Here is a 21355-nt window from a genome sequence, read left to right as displayed (position 1 = left end):
AGTGTTTTGTAGAGACATATTTCTCCTTGAGACAAAACCTTCTCTCTTCGTTCTTCATGTAGTGTTAATGTAAATGGTTTGATATGTACAGTGTGAGTGTCGAAAAGGTGTTGTATTATAGTTATCTGTAGAGAAGTATATGAGTAAGTATGTTGGATATGTGGTATAGATGGTTCTGCCATTTTTACATCGTACATAGAGTTCTATATGCATCTGGAGATTTAGAGTTGTGATTTATTCTGTCATTGAAATTAGTTGATAATTAACAGCTTGCACATTTGTTTCTGACAACATGGTAACAATGTATTTTTTACACATAGGGAGTTTTCTGTCACACTTGTATACTGACATAATAGGAATTCAGATGTTTAGGTTTATTTTCCATTTTCATTTGTAACTAATACATGCCAGAATTGTATACATCATAAATGGTAATCCGTTTCAATGCCGAGGTGTCTGATACTTTAATATCATTCATGAACTTAGCGTATAGTGCTCTACATTAGTCATGTTTTGTGGTACTATCTTTTCATCTGTTTCAGTTATTTATTGTATACATCACAGTATGCATTGCATATGTCAATTACTCTTGAGATAAATTCAAGTTGGTTCATTTAGAGAACACTCAGTGGTAGGTGTAATCACCTAATATGTATCAATTTTAAGATGCAGCTAATGGCTTTGTAGGTCTCAGTGACCGTCACATATCCTCCATTGCATGTTTTATGTCAGTGTACTGAAATGTATTAGGAAGTTTGTTTGTGTTGTATATAGTCATTGTTTGTGGAAGTTCATCTTCTCTCTTCATGTTTGGAAATCTTCTTTCTTAATTCTTCATGTACTTTCATTTTTGGTATTTTTAATTTTGTATTGTGTAAATACTGTGTAAGAGAGTTCTGTTGTATGAATGCATTGTGTTGTTGTGCCTGTGTCAGGTTGAGATAATTGAAGTGTGTTTGATGAATAGTATTAATGTTGTATTTCGGAGACATATTTCTCCTTGTGCGGGTCTCTTCTCTCTTGATTCTTCAGTCATTTGTCTGAGAAGTATGTAAAATGAGTGTAATTTGGTTTATAGTTTCATATCTAGAGTGATGTAACGTTGTGTTCTGATCTGTTTGTGTGAGTGGATTTGTTGTATGGCATATATAGTGGGTTGTAGATACGTATTTCTTCATGAGGCAAAATCTCCTTTCTGCATTCTTAATATAGTGCTAATGTTGGTGGTTTGATATTTAGAGTGTGAGTGTTGAAAATGTGTTGTATTGCAGTTATCTGTAGAGAAATATACGAGTATGTATGGAGGATATGTTGTGTAAATGGTTCTGGCATTTTTACATCGGATGTAGGGTGCTATATGTATCTGGAGATTTAGACTTGGATTTATTTAATCATTGAACTTACTCAATAATTAACATCTTTCACGCTTGTTTCTGGAAACATGGTAACTATGTATTTTCTCCACATAGAGAGTTTTCTGTCACACTTGTATACTGACATAATAGGAATTCAGATTTTTAGGTTTATTAGGTTTTTTTCCCATTTCCATTTGTATACTAATATATGCCAGAATTGTATTCATCATAAATGCTAACCCGTCTCAATACCGAGGTGTCTGATACTTTAATCCATCCATGAACTTAGCATAATTTGAACTACATTAGTCATGTTTTATTATAAAAATTTTTCATCTGGTTCAGTTATTTACTTCATTAATCGCAGTATGGTATTGCCTATGTCAGTTACTCTCTAGATAAATTCATGTTCGCTCATTGTGAGAACACTCAGTGGTAGGTGTCCTCACCTCATATGTATCAATTTTACGATGCAGCTAACTGCCTTGTAGGTCTCAGTGACCGTCACATATCCTCCATTGCATGATTTGTGTCAGTGTACTGAAGTGTGTTCGGAAGCTTGTTTGTGTTGTATAGAGTCATTGTTTGTGGAAGTTCATCTTCTCTTTTCATGTTTGGAAATCTTCTTACTTGATTCTTCATGTAATTTCGTTTTTGATGTTTTTGTTTTGTATTGTGTAAATACTGTGTAAGAGAGATCTGTTGGATTAATGCATTGTGTTGTTGTGTCTGTGTCCAGTTGAGATATTGGAAATGTGTTTGATGATTAGTATTAATGTTGTATTTGGGAGGCATATTTCTTCATGTGTGGTTCTCTTCTCTCTTGACTCTTCATATCACTTGACTGAGTATGTGTAAAATGACTGTCATTTAATTTATGGTTTCTTATGTAGAGTGATTCTTAAGTCGTGTTCCTATCTGTTTGTGTGAGCTGATTTTTTGTATAGAGTATATATCGTTTTGTAGAGACATATTGCTTGATGTGACAAAATCTTTTTCCTGCATTCTTCATGTGTTGTTAATGTAAGTGGTTTAACATGTGCACTTTCATTGCTGAAAATATGTTGTATTGCAGTTTTCTGTAGAGTAATATATGAGTGTCTCAATGGGATAAATGTGCCAACAGTTTTGGTGACTAATTTTGATTATGTGTACTGTGTAAATCCGTATTTTTTAGTTAGTAAAGTTATTAGCCTTACTTTATGCTAGTGAGCTGGTTTCATTTGAATGCCCAATATATTATTGTAAGTGGATTAATAGTAATTCTAGAGTGGAGGATTACTACGGTCTCTCCAATTAAGGTATTAAGTACTTCAGAAATGAAATTGTAACACCATTGACTAAAATACTCAACAAAATTGAAAATGATGGTTATTATCCAGAATGTTCAACAATATCTGTAGTTAAACCAGTACGTAAGTAAGGAGATATAGCATCACCAGGTATCTGTTGACCAATATCACTTATACCCATAATATGAAAATTAATAGAATTATGAATGAATAAGCAGATGACTCAATATTTTGAACATAATGATATACTCTCTTCCTCACAGTGTAATTTCAGGTCTAGCCTTTGTACAGTCTAAACAGTTGAGAGTTTGCTAGCAAAAGCATGCAATTGTTCTGAAAATAAAGATAACTGTGCAACATTGTTGGACCTCAGGAATGCTTTTGATATGGTTGCCCACAATATTATCATTAAAAAAACTCTACCACTAAGGAGTAGGAGAGAATGCTCTATGCCTAATGCAGTCATACTTGGATAACAGAAAAAGGTTAGTTAAGGTAAATAATCTGATGTCAGAATGTCTCCCAGTTGTAAAGGGGTACCTCAAGGATCTGTCCTTCGACCTTTCCTTTTTATTATTTATATATATGATTCACCTGCAGTTGTATCTTGTATGTAGTGCTATATGCTGATGACACAACACTCACCACATGTGATACCAATCTTGAAAATGTGCAACACAGCATGGCAGTGGCAATGGAGAGGGGCATTACTTGGTTTGAGGCAAATGTACTGCAGAAGAATGATAGTAAAACTGAAGCTGTTGTATTCAACCTGAATGCTCCCAGTCATGGTAACAAAACAGTAAAATTATTAGGATTTCATATAGATCAAAAGCTCAGCTGGGATACTCACAGAGGGACGATATGTGGCAAATTGGCACGTGCCATATATCTGCTGTATCAGCTGAGGAGCAGCGTCAGTAAGGAACTTCTGTTGTATACGTATTTTGTATTCTTCCATTCACACCTGAGATATGGAATACATTTATGGGGCAATTGTGTAGGCTCAAAATTAGGGTTTAAATGGCAAAAGAAAGTCATACTATCCATATCAGAATTTAGCCCTTGTGAATCATGTCGAGATAAATGTCAGTGCCTGGCCTGTATATTTACAACTTCCTTGTCTTCATTAAAGAGAATCTGAGAATCTGAGTTGACTTAACGAGAACAGTTCATGATCATAACATAAGAAGTGGACATACCGTTAATGTGCCATATGCTAGGCTTGCAAAGAGACACAACAGCTACACATCTTGGTCCTGTCTACTTCAACAAATTACCTGAAAATGCCTACACAGTGCCAGTACTTAAATTTAAAACTAGTCTTTCAAGGTGGATCAAAAGTAAAGTAATTTACTCTGCTCAAGAGTTCCTTGAGTATGTGACAAATGACCCACTTTGCTTATGAGAATGAACTATAAATTAACTGCAAACTGTACTTATGCCACACTGTGCAACTATTTTATTACTGTTTCATGTGCTTATTGTTAATTATCTGTTGGATTATTTATTTGTCATTTACTGAACTATGTAGTTCATTTATCTTGCAATTGAGCAATTAGGACACTTCTTGTAGTTATTTACATTTGCACAAATATGTATTGCATCTGTCCTGGATTATTATATTGTAGTTAATAACATTTGTCATGTCGATGATTATTATTGTTGTTTTTATTATGTATACACTGACGACGCCAATTGCATGTAAATATGCTCAATGGTGGAATAAAACATTTCTATTTGTAGTTCACTAGCTTTGAATCTTTCGGCTGTGTTATGTCATAAGTATGTACAAGAAATAAACATTACCCAAGAATGCTTCCCCAGGGGGACTTCATAGTTGAGTCATGTATTCCAGTTTTATTATTAGGATCTTACCTTCATTTTTATAATGTATGTTTGCACATTGTCTTCTGTCATGGAGATACAAACTTAAAAAATTTGCTGCCACTCCTATTACGTGATAAGTTTCTAATGTGGATAAAATTATTCCATGATCACTGAATCAAAGGCCCTATCCAGATGTAGAAAAGCTCCAATTACTTTGTTTCCTTATTTTCATTATTTCACATTCTGTTACATCCATTAGGACGAAATTGAATTACTTGTTTTGGATGAAATTATTTGTGCTGATGATTCATCAATTTTCTTTGTATGCCTTACTAAAATCCTATTTCATAATGATTTACTAATATTACTGGATTCATTTATCTGTTCAGTGTATTACTGTGAATTTAGAATGTTCAGAGATATCTCAAGTTTCCTACATTTTATAAATAAGCTTTCCACCTCATGGACATTTTTTGTGAAAACGTATAATGGAATCATAGTCTCTCTGTCTAAATAAGATATAAGTCATGAAACACTACTTGTCCAGCAAAATTTCTCTGTTTGTACATAAAAGCTCAAACATTACTTTTGTAATTCATTTGCCTGAACCAGAGGGCTGATCAGTAAAACTTACATGATATTGCAAATGTTATACTTAATCTCTTAAAATAACTTTACAACCACAACTTGTCATAGAGTAAAAAAACAGCAATGACAGTTCTGCATATGGGGAAATGTGATTTTATCATTTGCACATGTGGCTGCAAAATCCGTTTGAACAAAACATTTAATTTTTGATGAATGGGCAATATACACTCCTGGAAATGGAAAAAAGAACACATTGACGCCGGTGTGTCAGACCCACCATACTTGCTCCGGACACTGCGAGAGGGCTGTACAAGCAATGATCACACGCACGGCACAGCGGACACACCAGGAACCGCGGTGTTGGCCGTCGAATGGCGCTAGCTGCGCAGCATTTGTGCACCGCCGCCGTCAGTGTCAGCCAGTTCGCCGTGGCATACGGAGCTCCATCGCAGTCTTTAACACTGGTAGCATGCCGCGACAGCGTGGACGTGAACCGTATGTGCAGTTGACGGACTTTGAGCAAGGGCGTATAGTGGGCATGCGGGAGGCCGGGTGGACGTACCGCCGAATTGCTCAACACGTGGGGCGTGAGGTCTCCACAGTACATCGATGTTGTCGCCAGTGGTCGGCGGAAGGTGCACGTGCCCGTCAACCTGGGACCGGACCGCAGCGACGCACGGATGCACGCCAAGACCGTAGGATCCTACGCAGTGCCATAGGGGACCGCACCGCCACTTCCCAGCAAATTAGGGACACTGTTGCTCCTGGGGTATCGGCGAGGACCATTCGCAACCGTCTCCATGAAGCTGGGCTACGGTTCCGCACACCGTTAGGCCGTCTTCCGCTCACGCCCCAACATCGTGCAGCCCGCCTCCAGTGGTGTCACGACAGGCGTGAATGGAGGGACGAATGGAGACGTGTCGTCTTCAGCGATGAAAGTCGCTTCTGCCTTGGTGCCAATGATGGTCGTATGCGTGTTTGGTGCCGTGCAGGTGAGCGCCACAATCAGGACTGCATACGACCGAGGCACACAGGGCCAACACCAGGCATCATGGTGTGGGGAGCGATCTCCTACACTGGCCGTACACCACTGGTGATCGTCGAGGGGACACTGAATAGTGCACGGTACATCCAAACCGTCATCGAACCCATCATTCTACCATTCCTAGACCGGCAAGGGAACTTGCTATTCCAACAGGACAATGCATGTCCGCATGTATCCCGTGCCACCCAACGTGCTCTAGAAGGTGTAAGTCAACTACCCTGGCGAGCAAGATCTCCGGATCTGTCCCCCATTGAGCATGTTTGGGACTGGATGAAGCGTCGTCTCAAGCGGTCTGCACGTCCAGCACGAACGCTGGTCCAACTGAGGCGCCAGGTGGAAATGGCATGGCAAGCCGTTCCACAGGACTACATCCAGCATCTCTACGATCGTCTCCATGGGAGAATAGCAGCCTGCATTGCTGCGAAAGGTGGATATACACTGTACTAGTGCCGACATTGTGCATGCTCTGTTGCCTGTGTCTATGTGCCTGTGGTTCTGTCAGTGTGATCATGTGATGTATCTGACCCCAGGACTGTGTCAATAAAGTTTCCCCTTCCTGGGACAATGAATTCACGGTGTTCTTATTTCAATGTCCAGGAGTGTATAATATTCTGTGATGTTGTCATTTTGGTCTTCTGACCAAAGACTTATTTAATGCACGTATGCACCTATCCCCAGTAGTCTGTCCTGTGCACACATCTGCATGGATACTCCTGCTACAGACCACCCTCCCTCCACCCCCTCCCGCCCTGAATTTTCTGCAATTAGCACATTGACAATCCCTTGATGCATCAAGGTGTTCCGTATCAGTATATCTCTTTCTTTACTCTGGTTGTGCCATAAATTTCTTTTTACCTCAATTTTATTCAGTACATTCTCATTAGCTGCATGATCTACCCTTCTAATCTTTAGCTTTCTCCTGTAGGTTTACGTTTTAAAAGCTGTTATTTTCTTCTTGTCTGAACTGCTTATTATTAGAGTTTCACTTCTATACAAGGTTGCACTCCAGACAAATAGGCTCAGAAAAGATTTCCTAAGATTTAAATTTATACGATATTGTGGTGCTTGTGTTGTTATGAAGAACAATATAAAGTTCCTTCGGATATGTAGTTATGTCTCAAGGAAAACTTACAGCAGCAACTTCAGCTGTTATGAAATACGTGAAATTTATTTGATGTTGCAAATATGAACAACCACATGCATGAATGCATGTGTGTCCAAAGGACCATTGCATCATTCTTCTTAACAACACATGCATTGCAATATCGTATTTCTCCGCTGATACCATTCAGTGACTTTCAATTAAAATATCCTCCCCTGTACAGGTATTGCCACTACATAATATGTGTGTGAGTACAGCTTTCAGCACAAGATTGATGACATATGGAAGCTTGGATCTGGGTATGAGTCCTGCACAGGAAGCCAAAGTGGTTAAGATTACCACTTACATAATGCAGAAAATCCTTGCTTGGGTTCCGGTCCACAACAGATTTCATTGTCGAGATTCCTTATACAGCTGATGGTTGTTCGTAATCACATCTGTGAGTACATTTCATGTATTTAAATTTTTATTCTACATTAACAAATGCTTCTTTTCTTCAGACATCCTATGTTGCTTTTGCTGTTCTGCGTTTTATGTCCTCTGATTGGCCATTGTCATTTATTTGTTGCTGAAGTAACACACTTTACTTCTACTTTTAGTTTTAATTCCTTTTCTAGCTCCCTCAGCAGCACCTGATTTAATTCTAACACATTTAAGTGCCCTTATTTTACTGTTGTTTGTGTGGATCTTGTAACATCTTTTCAATTCATGCTATTCAACTGTTCATCAAAGCCATTTTTCCTCTGACGGAATTAGAGTTCCGTCTGCAAATGTCCGGATTTTAAATTCTTTAGCCTCAACTTAATTTCACTTTACAGATTTTTCTTTGGTTTCCTTTACTGCTTGCTCATTGTATATGCCCAATATTAAAATAAAGCACTAAAGAAGATGGACCACACGAAACAGCAACCAAGCTCTATAACAAACTACCTTGTGACATTAAAACGAGAAAAGATACTTCAGGAGTGGACTGAACAGATGCATGACAACTACTGTCTGCTATGATGAAAATTATCTGTGCATATGTAAACTTGTTTGCAATTTTATTTTTGTACTTACTGTCATATTTAATATACATGATTAACTTTGGCTGCTTTTAATGTCAATAGTAAGTTCCAGAAATGTGACCTGTCCAGGACCTGTCCAGTACTATAATGTACTTGATGTACAAAAAGATTAAAAGGACCAATAAACTATTTAACTTTGGCTGATAACTGACATTTTCATTTTCTCTAAGATGAGGCCATGTGGTTGTAATTTTGTTTTCAGAGATTGGATTACGTCATTTTAGCCTATCACAATTGTGTCCTTTCATACTTTGAGATATTTTCTGTAGTATAATTGTAACTGGGGTGTAGCTGTCTTCTACATGACATATAGTTCATATTCTTCTTATTTGAGATTTAGCATAAATGGCCTCTTGTTCAATCTGCCAAGAGTTCCTCAATTAGAAATCATCAAAGGTATACCACCTTAAGAAACACCTCATCCCTACCTTCCTGGTACTCTAAGGGTCAAGTAGTATGAGAATTAAGGTACATCAACATCAAAGGGACAAATCGCTAAACCTTATGATTAACATTCCACATTTAGTTAATAATTTTCTACTATTGCAGGAATCTCCTTTGAGCAGCAATATTTCTGCACAATTTAAAGGCTGAAAGAAAGTGAACACTTCCTAAAAGTAATTACAGGAATCTGACCCTGGGTAAGTTGAGCTCCACTGTCAATATTAGCTGAGTATAAGCTTGATAATTCACCTCTTCCACATTGTCATTGTAGGCTGTGTTTGTTGTGACTTCAGTTAGGAAAAATTGAGGTGTGTAGTGTGATAGGGAGCTATGCCAAAAAAATGAAAAACTGTGCTTTGGCTCTTTTCAATATTTGCTGCCACCTTGCATCTATCCTTTGAACTAGAACCACGTGACATAGCTGCTGCACTTTCTGCAGCAGTTGTCCTAAATCCTAGAATGCATCCTTATGATCATTTTGAATGAGAGGAAGGGCTGTGTTACATAACGATGTCTACTATTTGAGTTGCAGATGTAGCAACATAGAACTGTTCAGACTGGTTTATCACTTATATGGGAATAACATATTGTCCCAAAATATAATTGTTGCCTCTATATCCATCTTCATTTTCAATTTGAAACTTAATTTGCATTTTGTCTCTTCATTGTAGTGAACATGTTATGTCATTCTTCTGTGTATGTAAGTTGTTGCACTCCTAGTAACAATGTTTTACAATAGTGAGAGAAATATGTATCACTGAGTATCAGAAAATGTTGGAAAGGTGGTAAAAATTCAATCATAATCTGCATAAATGAATGGCAGCAGATGTGAAGGGAAAAGAAGCAGTGGACATGAATATGTGAGTGATAAAACCGGTAAGTAAGTAACAGTAAAGCAATAAGGACCTGGATGCGACTGAAAAAAAAACAAATCAGATGTATCTAACTTCAGCTGGAGCAGCTATTTAATGTTAGATGAAGTTTCTGAAACCTCATTATTTTGTGAGTTTTACAAGCTGCAGGACTAAAATATTCAGAATACAAATCTCAGAGGTCTTGCTGAGCATAAGGGCTACTGTTGGAGCTATGCTAAAAAACATGATGTAGGGGTGTTCAGAAGAAAGCCGTCATTTGCTTACAAGGGAATATTGGTGACTGTAACATAACACAGAGTATGTTTTAGAAGCATTTTGAGCAATTTTTGCATCATCACAGAAAAAGGTGTCAACAGCTAGAGGGGACAGGAAAGTGTTTAATTTTCATGAAGATTAATTATGGATGAAAATACTGATGAAATTAAAACATCATATCTTCGCATGCCATGTATAGATAAGATGTAGGAAACATACCGGGTTGGATACTATTCGAGGCTATATTTCAAAGTTGCAGAAATACAGAGTCCATTATTCATGGAAAGACAATACAGGTTTGGTGTACGTTTCTGTGTCATCAGTCTTCTGACTGGTTTAATATGGCCCACCATGAATTCTTCTCCTTTACCAACCTCTTCATCTCAGAGTATCATTTGCTACCTACATCCTCAGTTATTTGCTGGATGTCCCACTCTGTGTTTTCTTGTAGAGTTTGTACTCTCTACAGCTGCCTCTAGTACCATGGAAGTTATTTCCTGCTGGCTTCATGACATTCTATCATCCTGTACCTCCTTCTTGTCAGGGTGTTCCATATATTCCTTTCCTCATCAATTTTATGGAGAACCCCCTCATTCCTTACCTTAATAGTCCACTTCAGTGTACATTGTAAATGTGAAATGCACCATTTCTATGGTGGAGCATTCCTACAAACACGAGTTTTATGTGTAAAATATTGAGCATATAATAAAGTTTTCAGTGCAAAATTTTTATAAGCTTCATGTTACCACATACAGACACATGTAAATCTTATGATGAGTACAGTGCTACTCCAAACAATGATATTCCTTTGGATGCCAGGCTACATCATCTTTGATCTGACAAAGCATACGAGATGTTGAGGTAAAACACAAAGGCTTGTTCTAGTAATGATTTCCAATAATCACTGCTGAGACATAAAATTCAAAGAGAGGCATTGTGCTACATAAAGGCAGGTAGTGTTATGCAACTTGGCTTCTACATATGCAACTCCATTTCAGGTATTATGTGCTTGTGGCCAGATGATATTGCCTCATGCAGTTCATCAGAAAATGCATCATGTATCATAAAAGTGCAGAGTGATCCCTCAAATATTCATTATAAAAGAAAGCTGATTTTTTTCAGATCTTGCCCTGGACAAAAAACCAAAATGCAATACCGTGTTTGGTGTGTATTCTTATTTTCAAAGGACTCTATGACACCATTCATCATTATTTCCCTTGTTCCTGGATGTACCTGTTTATGCACTGACCAAGATTCTGACACAATACAAAAGAAAATCTGAAAAACAGATCATATATACACAGCTGACCATTGCTGTGAAGTTGTGAAAAATGCTAGTCACAAACCCATTTAAGGTAATTCCAACGACAACAGAAAATTTCAGGGGTTTTCAGTAGCTGAACAATAAAATAGTTAGAAGTTGTGTTGTAGGAAATGATGTTACCATTAATAGTAGGAAAATTGGTGCTCCAAAATTGATAGACAACGGAAGAATGACATGGACTGGAACTCTTAAAAAAAGTGCCAGGTCATCACTCCAAAACCAGGATAGACCCAGTGGCTGATTATCCTGATATGAATAAACTTCTTGAGGAAATATTCTATCCACACAGAAGACTTGATCAACCCTGAAGTTAAAAGACCTTGTTCCACCAATTCCATACATTTCCCTAGTTTTTCTTGGCGTTTAATGAAATCATTTTTTTGTTGAAATGGAAGCCTGATAACACGATTTATGGTTGGCCAACAGTATATCAACCAGGATAACACTTTTTGATATGTGTGTTTAACTTTTTTAAATTGTTGTATTTGTTGTGACATACAGTGTTGTAATGATTCCTATTTTCACTAAATTTTAAATTTTTCCTTTTGCACAATGTATGTGAGAAAAAGTTAAGAAGGAAAAAGTTAACCCTTTATTGTACAAATAAGATCTTAATACAATGTTTTAGAAAACCCTATTTATTTCCATTTCTTCTCAAAGTAACATAGTTCCCTCTCTCACTAGACTCCTCACTTCACAGAGTATTTCTGAAATGTTTACTTTTTCAGTAACCATCTGCACTCTTATCAAGTCCTATGTTAATTCACCTTAAGGTATTGTGATTGGTCATAATATTGGAAAACATATACACATATATATTATGTGTTTACCTTGTTTCATAATTTTCATTCAGTCTTAGAGTACACATACCCTAGATGACTTGGACCAGCAACTTTGCTGTGCATTGACTATTGATCTTCGTTGTTATCGATACTGAACTTTAAATGAAATAAAGACAAATTTAAACATACACAGGTAGTGAATTGTAAGAAATGACTAACTAGTAAGTAGCATATCAACATTACAGGATCAGGAGTGGAATTATCAACAATGATCTTGATGTGACTCATTTCATGACTGCAGCTATAATAGCAAGGATGTCTATGATGCATTAAACTCTAGCTTCCCTCAGTTTAACCGAGCGAGGTGGCGCAGTGGTAAGACACTGGACTCGCATTCGGGAGGACGACGGTTCAATCCCGCGTCCGGCCATCCTGATTTAGGTTTTCCGTGATTTCCCTAAATCACTCCAGGCAAATGCCGGGATGGTTAATCTGAAAGGGCACGGCCGACTTCCTTCCCCATCCTTCCCTAATCCGATGAGACCGATGACCACGCTGTCTGGTCTCCTTCCCCAAAACCAACCAAACAACCAAACCTCAGTTTAGCTGCATATGGCCATGGGAACAGTTATTAGGTAATTATCTTCTCAAGCAAAGAAAAAGGAGTGGAGGAGGCAGTGAAGAAGTAGGACTTTGTGATTGAGTCACTAAATGTTTGTCAAAAAAATAAATAAATAAATAAAAAATAAAAAAAATACTGCAGTGATGTGTGTGTGTGTGTGTGTGTGTGTGTGTGTGTGTGTGTGTGTGTGTGTGTGTGTGTGTGTGCATGTGTGTGTGTGTGTGTGTTTGCGTTCTATAGTGGTGTTTTTTTTTTGCTGAGATTTAGTGAAAAACAAACTTTCGCAAATGTGAAGAAGGCATGTGCTTTATTAAATATGACACAGTGCACATCAGTGTTTGACGGAGACTAGACTTGTAAATACTGCCAACCACTGAATACAAAAGTACAGGCTTCAGTTACTAAACAATACCGAAGATGTAAAACACATCAACACTGTAGCATTACATTGGGTCATTGCAAATTTTTATCATTGATTTGGGTATGAGACCATCTGCACGAAATGTCTATTGCATCAGCAGAGAAAGAGACTTTAAGTGTCTTGTAGCTATAATAAGAAATTAAACACACTAAATGTAATACTGACCTTTTGGGAAGAACTGACCTGTTAGCTTGGCTGTCTCCTGTGGTACAGTTGCACACAGTTAGCAGACGTGGAGCCCTAACCCGACTGTTTCACAGTTGCAACGAGAAGAAGCTGATGCACAATAATAATATTGCTGTCTCTTCTTAAAACATTCTGAAATAAGAAATATAAATGATTTCAACAGTCTCATTGATAATTCATTTCATTTAATTATATAAAATGAAATACAGAAAGTCATTTCTGTTGCAAGAATGTATAATAAATTAATCATAAATTGTTATTTAGGAATGATACTATTGATATTACCAAATAACTGAACCTTGAAATACTAAATACCCTTGAAAATGTTGCTTCAATTTTGTTAATGAACATGTATGAGTATATCTGTGACATGGAGTTTGGGTCAGTTTGCACTACAGTATTGTGCCTTGTGTGACTAAAATCTGGAATGGCTACTGCTATCACAAATCTTACAACTGTGAAAATTACACAGTCAATTTTGTCAGTGTAAGAAAGGTAAACCCTTTAACCTCCAGACATTTTTGTGTAATGTACAGAGAAAAGTCAATCAATAGTGCTGATTATTTCAAAACTGCTCACTTCTTAGTAGATTACAATTACCATTTTTGGGACAGGAAAAGCATATTTAGGGAGTGAATCACAACGATCATTTCAACAGTGCACAGTGAAATATTGTAAAAGTTATGAATACCACTTGAAAGCAAGTCACAAGGCCTAAGTCCTTGCATGGTTTTGCTGTGTAATAATTTTTGTTCACATAATGACACAAGAAATGAAATAAAGCTTGATAAGTTTGAATAGATGTTGTTGGCCATCTTCTGTACAACCTTAACCCTTTAACTGCTATGGACGTGTTAACGCACATGCCTTTGTACCTGTCCCTGTGTGCTCTGAATGTGTTTACGTGCAGCACCAGTCCTTCTACCTGGTACTCTGAAAGTGTCTACATGTAGACACATTCAGAGTACAACATAGAAGGACTGGTGGCTCATGTAAAGATGTTCGGAGCACACAGGGTCAGGTACAAAGGCAAGTGCGTTAACACATCCAGAGCAGTTAAAGGTGTAATTTGGTAACCAGTGATTACTACTTCTTCCACTATACATGGAAAAAAGTAACTTTTGTCACAGCATTTTAGTAATTGTGAGGACAAATAAAACATCACTGAATAATGGTTAAATTGATCAGTGGTGTAGCTCTGTGATGGTGGGACACAAAAGATTTTTGACATTGTGATGTGTTCTTTTACACTGCAATAAATGGTGATAGGAAGCAGTTTAAGGTTGTAAATTTAATACATATGTAGTGAAGATTCTATGTATGTGTTAGCGTTTTCTTAATAACCAAGTAGAACTTAGACACAACCACATTAATGGATGGTACTAAATACACAGTCATGGAACTAAATTACAGCTGGAAGAACCTGTACAAGATACAGAAATTGCCCAGGACACTATCTCCCAGTAGGCAGATGACCTGGTTATTAAGACCATATCAGATGCAAAATGAGAATGAATAATTTATGTGGATGGTAGCTTCAGGATATTTATTTTTGACTGACATGTTTTGAGTTCCATGAGCCAGCAGGCTCAGGCAGAACAGAATGGTAGAGAAATCATCAGTGAAGAATACTACCAGTTCATTTGGATATGTGTAATACAGGTAATCAGCAGTGATTTTGAAGAGACACAACTGTCATTTGTCTGAAGTTTTTAAGGAAAGGCATGTAAAATTAAATATGGATGGCTAGTTAGCAATTTATATTGTCTTCCTCAGTACTGTTTTTCCTTGCAGGTCTTTTTCTGTTCATCTTTTACCTCTCAAGGCATATTTTATTGTTATGTAAATTTAAGGTGGAGCAAGGTGAAAGGAGAGGAAAGGGGAAGAACTGATGATATCAGCAGCATCACGACTATATGCAGAATCAGCAGCAATGAGCTAAAATGTGGGGTAGACTGGGACTCAAACATGGGATCTCCTGCTTACTAGGCAGTTACATTAATCATTGCACCATCCGGACACAGCATTTATTTCAAATGAGGGAACTTTCTCGTTGTGTTCCCCAGCCCACCCAGTGCCATCTATCTATAGTCTCTGTCTGTGTCCTTTGTGCTCACTAAGTTTAGATTCCCACAGGAGGTCAAACATAAATGTGCATTCTCAACAAAGATTGTGGATAAAATCCTACCTCCTGTGGAAAATTATTGAGTCTGGAGGACATGGACAGGGACTGCAGATACATGATGCTGGGTGGGAATGTGCATTTGCCAGGTAATGTAGCAATACAGTTGATGCATTTGTGATGAACACTGTGTCTGGTTGTTGCAGTGGTTAATGCCACTGCATAGTAAGCAGGAGGTCCTGGGTTCAATGTACAGTCCAACACACATTTTCCTGCATCACTGCAAATCCACATAAATTCCCAATACAGCCCCTTTCTGCATTTCCTCCTGTTGCCTTTCATTTCTCCCCCCCCCCCCCCCACCATCACCATCAGTATACATAATAAGTATCTTAACCACAGATTCTGCATGGTGTCTACTCTTTAGGATATATCCCGAAGAACAGATACCACACATCCGTCTAAAATTATTTTATTGTGGTTTTTTTGACTGCTTCTATTCTACTTTCCACTTTATACTTCTACTTTTTCTTTTGGCGACTGATTATTTTTGTACATCATTCTTATTTCCAGTTTCCATGTCTCCCTTGCATTTAGAATTGACAATATCATTTGGCAATTTTGCATTCAGAGGCTTAGCAGAAGTTGCAAAACTTAGCCAACCTAGAATTTCGTAACATTCTCAAATTTTTTCCCTACTGGTACTTTATTTTAGACCATGTGTGTATTTTTTTTACATGCTTTTATAGTGAAGAGACTCATTAGGACCAAACTGGGAGGTGGCAGGTATCAAAATTATGACAATATCGCACTGCAACCTACGTTCTCCCCAATGGTTAGTAAGGAGGTGAGCAGTTGGAAAGTAAATGAAAAGTGTAATATTCACCTAGAACCATTAAAAATTGCCCCTGTTCAGAGGCATTAGGGCAGTAGACTATACTAAGCAATCATAAGGAAGAAGGAAGCATCAAACAAATTTTGGTCAGTTGTATAGAGAATGGGAGTTCAAGATGTCATTTCATCAAACGGCAGGCAGGGTATAATTTTGCTTCCCAAATATGCCTTATGATTGTGAAACCTGGAGTCTTAAGACCAAAGACAAGCAACGTATTGATGCACTGTGTTGCTGCAGAATACTGCGCATACAGTTCACTAAAAGAGGACAGATGTGTCCATTATGAGCAACTCATTATTTCCAGGCACCTTTCTTCTTGTGTCAAACAAAAATTCTCCAGTTCTTTGACCAGGTTTTGGAAACAGATGGAGAAAATAATCATCGAGGGAAATATCAAGGACACGAGACAAAGGGGGAGAACAATTAGCAGGTGGGCAGATAGAATAAAGGTCTGGTCTACTACATCAGCAAGCTCTAAGAGAAGCTGGTAAGCATCCAGGATTTAAAGTTTGATTCACAGGGTCACAACGCCTTGTGACAATGATGATGACATTCTTGATGAAGCTTTACTTAGTGTACAAGACGTTATGCACATAACTGAGCCTTCTCACAATGAGATTTGTACTGTTTGCGTTTTTTAACGTACTATTTTTTTAATTTGTGTTGTTTTTAGTAATTATGAAACTAGATAGCGATCAAGACTATTAGTTTACGATGATTTTGAAGCATTTTCGCTCATATCACTTAGAAAAGCAGTCAAAGGAAAGGCTATGAACGTGGTAGATAGTTCCAATTGCCAGTATCAAAAATCGGCAGTATTAATTACATATGAAACTTACTTGTAGTTACTTGGGATAAAACCAATCACATAAAAGTTCAGATGTAAGTGTACTCTGTTAGACACATCAACGTTTAGATACTAGATGTAAGTTACTGACAGGTATCGTTTGCGAGTAGGAGTCTGTGTTGCAGGCGGACAAGCTCTCCATCTGTCTCTATTACTTTTAATAATAGATTTATTGCAGACAAACTGGCCATTTTGTGCGCGAATTACAGGAATTATTCTCTATTCACTATTATTATTCTTAGTCACTGCAGAATTTCACCAGCGATTCTGTTCTCAGCCTACAGATTAACACATGATATAACTCACACTGGTCACTGCACATGGCACATATGCGGCTCCTGCTGGGCTCATGAAAAATCTCGGTGTTGCACAGTTTGTGGTGAAATCCATGCACTTAGGGTCTTGTCACTACGTGGCGGAGTTCGTATCCTCCCTGCGTCCATTCACAGTTTGTCATGGCGTCTGTCACATAGATATCCTTCCATTACTTGCGTTTCTTCTCATGTACTTCCGTCAATAAGTCCTAGTAGGCAGTCGTCTGGAAGTAAGTGCTTCAGCCACATTTCTCCTATGAAGAAGGGATCCCTGGCCAGTTCATACACAAGCCACGTGAGTGTGTATTTGGAGAGACATAGCACCCTTTTTAAGTAAGTAGCCTTCAGCTTCCCTTTTTTTCCGAGGTCTGTCTTCTTCAGATGAATCCATATGTTTTCCAATCCGTAAACTGCAACAGGTTTTTAAGTTCAAACCATCGTAGGGCTGTTTACAAGGAGAGTTTGCCTATCGATTTGATATCATTAATGGCTCTCGTTGCAGTGCTGGCTCTGTAGTTTATGTGGCATGTGAATACTGTTCCCTGTGACTGAAGGGTAACTCCTAGGTACGTAAAGCTGATGACTGACTTTAGTGGTGTCTCTCCAACGTAGAAAGTGCCGGGTTTTCCTCCTCTTCTGAATGTCATGGAGACGGTCTTCTCTTCATTCAAGGATAGGTCGTGTTAGCGCCTGAGTGATCGGAATGCCACCAGAGACTGGCAACACCACAACTGTCAGCTACCAGTCATAGAGAGAGGAATACAATGAGGACCACCACACCCTCTCCAGCGGAAGTGGCCAATCATAGAGAGGGAGGTTCAAATAGGAATGTCACACTGGCACTGGCGGAGGTCGAGGAAGAAAAAGAAGAAGAAAACGAGGGCTACACTTTAGTCGAAAGGGGAAGACGTAGGAAACGACATCAAGACAGGAGAGAAAGCAATGATCGTCCCTTTGTGTTAGGGACAATGCAACCAACAGTGTTAGGTCTTCGAGCAGGAGAGCGAACCACCTGACTTTATGTGGGCCAACCCCATCAGGCCACCACAAAGGAGGAAATCGTCAGACACCTCAATGTACTGGAAATAGCTGGAGAAATCGAGTTCGATGAGCTGGAAACAAAGGGCCACCTAAAGGCCTTCAGAATTGGGGTGGCTTTTGACTGCCGCAAACAAGCCATACAGCCAGAACTGTGGCCAATAGAAGTGCCGGTGAGACAGTACCTTTTTTGGAGTAAGAGGCCTGAAGCCCCCAGGTTGTAATACCATTCACAACAAACTCAGATTCAAAACATTAAACTGGAATATTGAAGACCTTATCACAGCAGTAGCATGCGTTCAAGATAATTTCTTTAGACCTTGTGATATTGTGTTCCTGACGGAAACGTTCCTTACAAAAGACAGTAACAAAGTAAACATACATTACGCGATCAATGTTGTGGCGGAACAATGCCCAAAGGACAGACCTAAGGGCGGCATCACATGTCTCATCATGAAAATTTTCTCGCCCTTCTCAGTCTCCCACAAATCAAGGCACTCTCTAGTAGTAACGACCGCCATCCGTGTTCTTATATGTGTGTGCGTTCAGCCTGAGCTCACAGCAGTAAATATTATAGAGTAAATCAGTTTGTGTTTGGATACTACCGCTCAGGACGACCCAGTCATATTGGCATGAGACCTGAATTAGCCTGTGGACACCCCTTCACGGGAAACGACAGATGTCATGAACTACTTGGAAGAGGAAGACTTTGCACTTGTCAATAATAAAGCAACCCACACTTACTTCTGTCATAACGGTGCAAGCACAGTTGACCTCATATTTGTGAATTCCAAACTTAAACCACTAGAGCAACGCATCATCCTGGAATTGGAAAGGAAACACCTACCAGTGGAAACATCGCTACAACTAGAGAACACAGTAAAAAAGAGGCCGAAAAATTCAGTCAAGCTAAGGAGGAAGGCAGACGTATCAGTACTGGGCAGTCTCGACACCAGTGCAATAACAATGCTGCAAGGAGAGAATGTCAATGAAGGTGCATCATGGATAGAAGGACTCATCCTAAAGTCAACTCGCGCAGTAGACATCGCAAAACGGAAAGCTAAATCGTGGGACCCTACGCAGGAGATTGTACTTTTTACAGAAGAAGAAATAATCCATAGAATTATGAGCACGAAGAACAATAAAGTATGTGACCCAGACAACATCTATAGCGAGCACCTGAAAACTACGTTCCCTGTACTAGTGATTCCCCTCACAGCGCTCCTCAATGAGTGCCTGAAACGCGGAATTGTACCAGATCAGTGGAAATATTCGAAAGTGATAATACTGTACATGGGAAAAGGTAACACGGCTGACCCAAACGTGTACAGGGGCACTGCTCTAGAGAACACTCTATTCAAGATCTTTAAAACACTACTGTGCAAGCGTCTTAGAGATATCCTCGATGAGAAACTCCCCGATTCACAGTTTGGTTTCAGATGTGGGAGATCAGTGACACAAGCTGTACACTGTCTCCAAACCGATACAAAAATGGCCGTAGCGAACCGAGGGGGAAAGCTTCATGCAATTTTCGTAGACTTCACCAAGGCGTTCGACACAATCAATAGATCCATTCTAATGAAGAAACTGGAAACCTCCTTAGGTCCAAGACATTACCTGTTGCCAGTCATTAGAGACCTCCATTACTTTTTTTACAGACTGTTGAAACCATAACTGGAACGATGAGACACTTTCCATGTATGGAAGCTCGTTGCTAAATAGCTTCCCAATATATCGATTACATGTTGAAGTGATTAATATCTAGTCAGTACCGACGATGTAGTGGCATAGACGTAAGTGAAATTTGTGGAAATTTATAGTTGTAATACAACAGCAGTATGATGAACAGATGTACTGAAAGTGCAGTAACTCATAGTATGCTGGCAGTTAGCATAACGTTACCAAATTTCGTAACTTTGGTTGAAATATTGTGTTTTCGCCAAACGTAAATCAATAACCCTATATGATATCATCTTGTGTTACGAAACTGAACTGCATTGTAGCTGGAATGTAGCGAACTATCATGCTGCATTAACCCAATTTTACAGAAAAAAACAAGGTGCATAAGTAATGCTGAAATAGAGGGTTCAGCGTACTGTGAACGATTTAAAAATCAGGCAAATGGGGCTGTTAAGCGTGGGCTGTTCGGTGACAAAAATACTTAACCAAAAAATAAATAATTGCTGTGACACTTCACAAAATAACTAATAAGTACGTAGCACTGAAATTTTACGTAATCTACGAAGAGCTGCACACCACCGTGATACATTGCATTGCAATTCTCTTTCTTGCCTGACTCAAAACACTGTGGAGCAGATGCAAATCATTTGACTGACGATGATTTGGTCTATTTCCGTAAATATTCGAATACCAGAGTTCAGAAGCCGATGGTTAATTCTCAGATTACAAGAAAAGAATTATTTTAAAAGTGTCCTGATTTACTGAGCTGTTCGAGTCGTTACCAATGACTGTAAAATTTGCTGAATTGCTTTCATCGCCAAACAAGGGCGTCCCAGCACGGGATGTGGGAGGTGGCTTTAGCGCTAGGAAAAGAAAAATAGCTATTTTCGCAACTAAGAGTGAGAGATGTGTCTATACAATATCAGTTTGAAGAAAGCCGCATGTGGTTGATATTTTCTTATAGCAAGTGTATCTCAGATCCGTTTGTCTTGAAATCTGAAAACCCATTAGCCGCTATTCTCCTTCCAAGTAAAATGTGAGGTGGCTATTGTTTCTGCAAGCTAAAAGCAGCATTCCACATTTAATTCGCAATTTTTTCCTTCATATTACCAGCCAATGTAAAAACTACCCTCCGGTATTAAAAAGATGAATGTAGCCAGCAGTCGTGTGTATCAGAATTTTACCTACGTACCTAACAACAAAATTCATTAATATTTACACACTGGTAACTTATACAAACTGTACCTTCTCAATTTTAGTACATAGTATGT

The sequence above is a fragment of the Schistocerca nitens genome, chromosome 1 (genome assembly GCF_023898315.1).
Source record: "Schistocerca nitens isolate TAMUIC-IGC-003100 chromosome 1, iqSchNite1.1, whole genome shotgun sequence".
NCBI classification, from domain to species: domain Eukaryota; kingdom Metazoa; phylum Arthropoda; class Insecta; order Orthoptera; family Acrididae; genus Schistocerca; species Schistocerca nitens.
The sequence above is the reverse complement of the archived record's forward strand: the minus strand, read 5'-3'. Positions refer to the sequence as shown.